General features: G+C 40.3%; 1 long non-coding RNA gene across 3 annotated transcripts in view; it reads left to right on the top strand.

Moving 5' to 3' along the window:
* Positions 1-5,644, top strand: part of LOC310745589 — a 232,257-nt gene that overhangs the window by 163,681 nt on the left and 62,932 nt on the right. The window lies entirely within an intron of this gene.

Genomic DNA, 5,644 nt, shown 5'->3' with positions numbered 1-5,644 from the left:
TAGCACATGTAATAACTTGACCTAGAAAACATCACTTTGGCAAGTTCCCACAGAACATTCTTTATTATGAACTTTATTAATAAATAAGTGCTGTTATCAGTCTTTGATCATGGCTATCTTTTAGTTGAAGTTGATCCATCTCCTTTATTCACAGTTGTGAAATTGCTTGGATTGCAAAACAAAGTATTTGATGAGGAGTCATTACAAGACATGAGAAATTAAATGGCACTTCAAAAGTTACATGTAAGGTAGAGTGAACTGGGTAGCCTATATTGGTAGGAATCTGATTCTATAATTTGGCATCATAAAAATAGCTTAAATCAGAGGCTAACAGCTAAAGCCCCATCTTACAAGACAAATGGATCAAAGGTGCTCAGTTCTTGCCCTGTTCCCTCTAAAACTACAGTATGACAAAGGAATTGGGGCCAATCCAAGTAGCTAGCCCAGGGATTCCCCAACCGCTGGCCACCTAGCCCCAGCGTTGCTCCTTGGGGATGAGATTTTGCCATGATGCGCTGCAACAGCCACCCACCCTGTGACTGGGTAAACAGCCATTCCTAGACTAAGGGTGTGCATGGCTTGGTTGAGTAAGGGGAATTGGTTTTGGCAACCAGGATTCTCTTTTAGCTCAGAACTTCCTTGCTTTTGTTGGGTCTTTCCCCCCCCCCCTTTCATTTTGACTCCTCTTTTTCCCACCATTGACGATACATACATACATACATATGTAAACACACATATGGACAAACAGTCATTTATTGCAGAGAATCCATCTGTAATTTTTTATGTAGAGATGTTTTAACTGTTCTTGGTTGCTCATTCACTAATTAGGCAGTTCAAGACAGCTTTGAAAAAGACAACTACAACTTTTCTTTTCACTTGCGTTTTTCATTGTCATTCTGAATGTTTGACAACAATGCCATCCATAATGCATACATATCAACAATGGGATGAGAAGTAATACTTCAAAACAGTGATTATTAGGACAAACTGCAAAGTTTATGAGGAAAATAGTCTCTTCTCACAAGTCTTATATCAAAGCATAGCCAGAGACTGAATAAAAAGAATTGCTGGTTGCTGAACTCTAGCGCAAGCCTCTAATAGAGCCACACTTAAAACAGCCCTTTGGGTATTAATAACTGCAGCAGAAATCCTGCAGAGCTGGAATAGGCATCTCTCAGCTAAATTGCTTCCGCAAGAGAACATCACTGCTGGAACTCTGTACTGATGTAGAAGACCCAGAAATTGGTACCTAGGAACAGGCACCTGTGCTGGTCTCCTGATGAAGTTGAAACAAAGGTGAGCAAGAAGAAAAATGAGTTGAATGGAATATCATGAATACCTCACACTAACAAGATTACAGACCCATCACAGTCCACCTGACCATGTGACCTTACAGGGCACCCTGCTCTGAGCACCCATTTCTTTCACAAAGATGGTTATCAAATTATTTATTACTTTTCTACCCAAGGGGTGGGGAACCTCAAGCCCTGGGGCCAAATGTGGCCCTCAGGACTTCTCTTTCTGGCCCTTGGTACCTTCTCTAGGCCATGCTCTCCTTGAGTTTTTTTTTAACCCAGATTTCCCTGACTTTGTATACACCATGTTGGTTATGGAAACAGGTCTGTAAACACAGCTGCTCTAGCAATTTAGTGAATTACTGCCACTGTGTAAAGCAATACACAGGAAAAAGGGGTGGTTGTTTCAACTGTTCTCCGGCCATATACCCTTGGGGTTATTAGGTGCTTGGCAGGTGACTTAACAGCCTGCTAGGGCAGCCAATAACTGATCTTGGGGGACTGGTAGTTATTTTTCTGATGTCAGGTACTGTAAATTGGGCATTTATACCTGAGGCAATTAGTGCTTTTACAAATCAATTGCAAGCAGCAAGTTATAAACTGATTTTAATGAGCAGCTACTGCTACCGCAAAAGACAAGGAAGGTTTACAACAGTCATACTTTAATAGAAATGAAACAGAAACAAAATGTACTTATCACTGAGTGGCTTCCATTGTACATGAGATAAAACAAGTACACTTCCCTCATTGCCCAGCCCTGAGAAGAATTATTTCCTAACTAAACAAACTTGTTTATTTATTTAGTATTTAACTTATTGCAAGTCTGTCCTGAAACATTATGGACCGATAACAATGCTAAAACCAGGAATTAAACACTCAAATACATAAAGGATCAACTAAACTATGAAGATAGATTCAGAGACACAGAGGGGTTGATGCAAGAAATTAATGAATTGTGGCTAAAAATAGGGGAAATGGACAGTGAGAGACTTCAGTATGAGAAGCAACTGCGTCAACAGTTAACCTGCGTCAACAGTTAACCCAGTTAACCTGCGTCAACCCTATCTGAATAATGCAATAGTTTGGTGCTAAATATTTTTTACAAATGCCATTTTAAGAATCCAAAGTATCTTTGCACGAGAGGAGGCTGGAAAGAAAACCATAATTTGGCCACGCCTCCATAACCTCATTGACCACACCTCTGTGACCTAGCCACCCACCGGGTCTAGTCCACACCAGCTATCACTGCTGGAAGCTTTTTGCCAGGCCATATTCAGGCAATCTAGGACACTCACACCCCTGATACTGAGTTGGTGGTGCAGTGCTGATGTCATTTCCCCCCGTCCTTCATTTGGCCTTTTTCCTAACAACAATGATGCCATCATATTGCCAACCATATTTGGCTATGTAGGGAAGAATGGATCTCTGGCACGCTGTTCTGTACGTAGCTTGAGAATTTCACACCCAAGTGTTTCACTCCACTGCCTTTTGCTAGACTGCTGTAGGATGTCGTCCCTGTTGAAGGGAACAAGGCTGTAAGTTTAAAAACAAAAAATGGCGCTGAAGCAGTTGAGCAGGACTGTGAACACCAGTAGATACAAATGTTGTGAACCACCCTGAGATCTATGGCTTATAGGACAGTCAGGCATACCTCGGGTTAAAGTAGCTTCGGGATAAGTATTTTTGGGTTACAGACGCTTCGGGTTACAGACTCCGCTAACCCAGAAATACTACCTCAGGTTAAGAACTTTGCTTCAGGATGAGAACAGAAATCGTGTGGCGGCGGCGCAGTGGCAGCGGGAGGCCCCATTAGCTAAAGTGGTACCTCAGGTTAAGAACAGTTTCAGATTAAGAACGGAAATCCGGAACAAATTAAGTTCTTAACTCAAGGTACCACTGTATACAAATTTAATAAATAAAATAAAATAAATGAAAAGGGTAAGTTGTTGGCAAACATTTTGGGTTTCCGCAAAGCCCCCTTTTCACAACAGAAATGTTCATTGAAACACTGAAGTTATCTTCCATTTCTTATCCTCAAACAGACCTAGGTCATCTTTAATTTATTAGCATTTATCACACTCACACCACACCCCCTTATTCCACATCTCTTCTGCCTGTCATATGAGGTCTACCGCATGAACAACTTGCCTTCTTCATTTTTCATACAATTTGTTATTATTTTTCCCCATGCAATGAGTGGTCCCCTAAAAATTATTTCCCACTTCAGATTTTATGGAGGGCAGCAACAAGGGGGGGAAATATTCTTTATCTGAAGCCTGTTAAGTTGGACTTGCTCAAGATGTGTTTGAGGGGATAAGCTGGAGATCAGGGGTGGCTGGGAACTTGTGGCTTTCCAGATGTTGTTGGGCTCCAAAGGTCAGGGGAAATGGAAACCGTAGTCCTGTGACATCAAGACATATAGATAGTTGCTATAGTTGCACGTAGGTAATCCCTGCTGTAGAGTTAACAGGTGAAGAAAACAAAACATATTTTCCTATTGCTATCACTTTCATGACCTGTGGTTTTATTTTCTTATCCACTCTTTTAGTTGTAAGTTTCTTTTGTCGGCTGTGCAGTTTCCTTGTCTCCTCTGGATATTCTGGATAGAGTGTGGACATGAGAAAGTAGAATGAATTATTCGTCTACTCTCATTTGCTATAATCTGGAAGATTTGTTTTTTATTTTGTAAAAATTGATTCATTTGTAATCATAAGAAGGGTGGGCATTGCAAAGAAAGGACCCTGTTGGTGTGCAGCAGGTATACTAAGTTTGTGTGTTGTCGAAATAGATTTGAACACACAATCAGAATTGCTTGGCTCCTTCAAAGCTGTTGCATTCCAGCTGAAAACCTGCTCTTCAGAACAACTATGGATTTGCCTCAGCAGCCTCTTGGGCCTACTTAGTTACTCAGTCATAAGCAGAGAAAAATCTGTCAATTGTCTTTAAGTAAATGACTGTTGGCTCATGGCAATCGGAAAGGTCAAGATATTTGAGACAAGCAACCAAGGGACAATTCTGAAATGAAGCTAAGATGATTTCAGTATATAATCAGGCAAAAAATAACTAGACTGTGGGCCAGTTCTAGCCCTGTGAAGATAATAACTGTTCTCTTATTGACTTGCTGTCATAACCTGTGCCGTTTCACAACACTGGAATGGTTGGACAGGACTTCATTGGGTACCCTTTGGGTTTATTTTTATTTTGTTATCCTTCACCATAAAATTTCAGAGTGAGTTAGTTGCAAATCTCCATTTTGGGTGTGTGAGCTAAGTCCTTTGACTTTGTTCTGCCAGCAGTAGACAACAGGTTCTGCATATTTCCTAAGTTGTCTTTTATTTGTATTTTAAACCAAATGAAATAAATATAATGAACAGATGCAACATAATATGTTAAAATGTTTTTTGAACAAAAAGTTCATTCCAGTAATTTATAAAATTCTGTTGATTAAGAAATTCAGTATTAGAAATTTTCAGCCTATTCTAAGTTTTTACCATGAAATCATATGTAATATATTTGCAAACCCATGCCCCTTTTATTATACCACAGATGACATGAAGTCACACTACATCTGTAATGCCGAGAGTTTTTTAACTAGAACAAGTCCAGTTTTTATAGCCACTGCTAATCACAATCCTATTTTATCTTCACCACATCACAATTATTTTCTTTAGTGAATCTCATCTGGCCTCCATTACTTTTGCTTACTTTTCTGGTTATCTCTTGCTTTCTTCCCTTCTTTGAAGGTTTTTCTTCCGTGTGTCTTATGCTTGGTAAGCTAGTGCCATGTTAGATTTTGTCAGATTCTGGGTGGTTTTCCTCATTGTTTCTGCATATCTAAGAGGTTTATGTTCTGATTGTACACATTCCTTTTGGACTCAACATCAAATAGCTATAGATAAGCTCAGTACAACAGTAGCCCTGCCTGTCATTGCATGTAAAGTGTATTTCCCATTTGTGGCATTTGAACTTAGAGCAAGTAGCGATCCAGAGAGAGTTAGTGATTTCAGCTTAATTGGAGGAGAGGATGTTATTCTTCTGCACCTCTTTAAGGGATTTACTTGTTGGCTGGCATTCATATTCCAATCACAGGCCAGCCATCTTTGCAGGTGCCGATGGAGGCAGGGAGCTAATTGACATGTAGCTCTTCACTTGGGAAGTGCATTGCCAAGAGGTAGGAAGGAAATACAGGTTGTGTTTCTGCAGCTGAGCTCCAGTGGGAGAAAGACTTCATGGGCATCTGGGCTCTTTAGTAGACTTCACCATCACCAATATATTCCATGGAACTGAGAATCTGTACATAGCATAAAAAGCTGCTTTCTCGCTAAGACTGAAACAACTGAGCAGGGGAC

Source organism: Podarcis filfolensis (assembly GCF_964270895.1).
Source record: "Podarcis filfolensis genome assembly, chromosome: 12".
Taxonomy (NCBI): domain Eukaryota; kingdom Metazoa; phylum Chordata; class Lepidosauria; order Squamata; family Lacertidae; genus Podarcis; species Podarcis filfolensis.
This window is presented reverse-complemented; position numbering and strand designations above follow the sequence as displayed.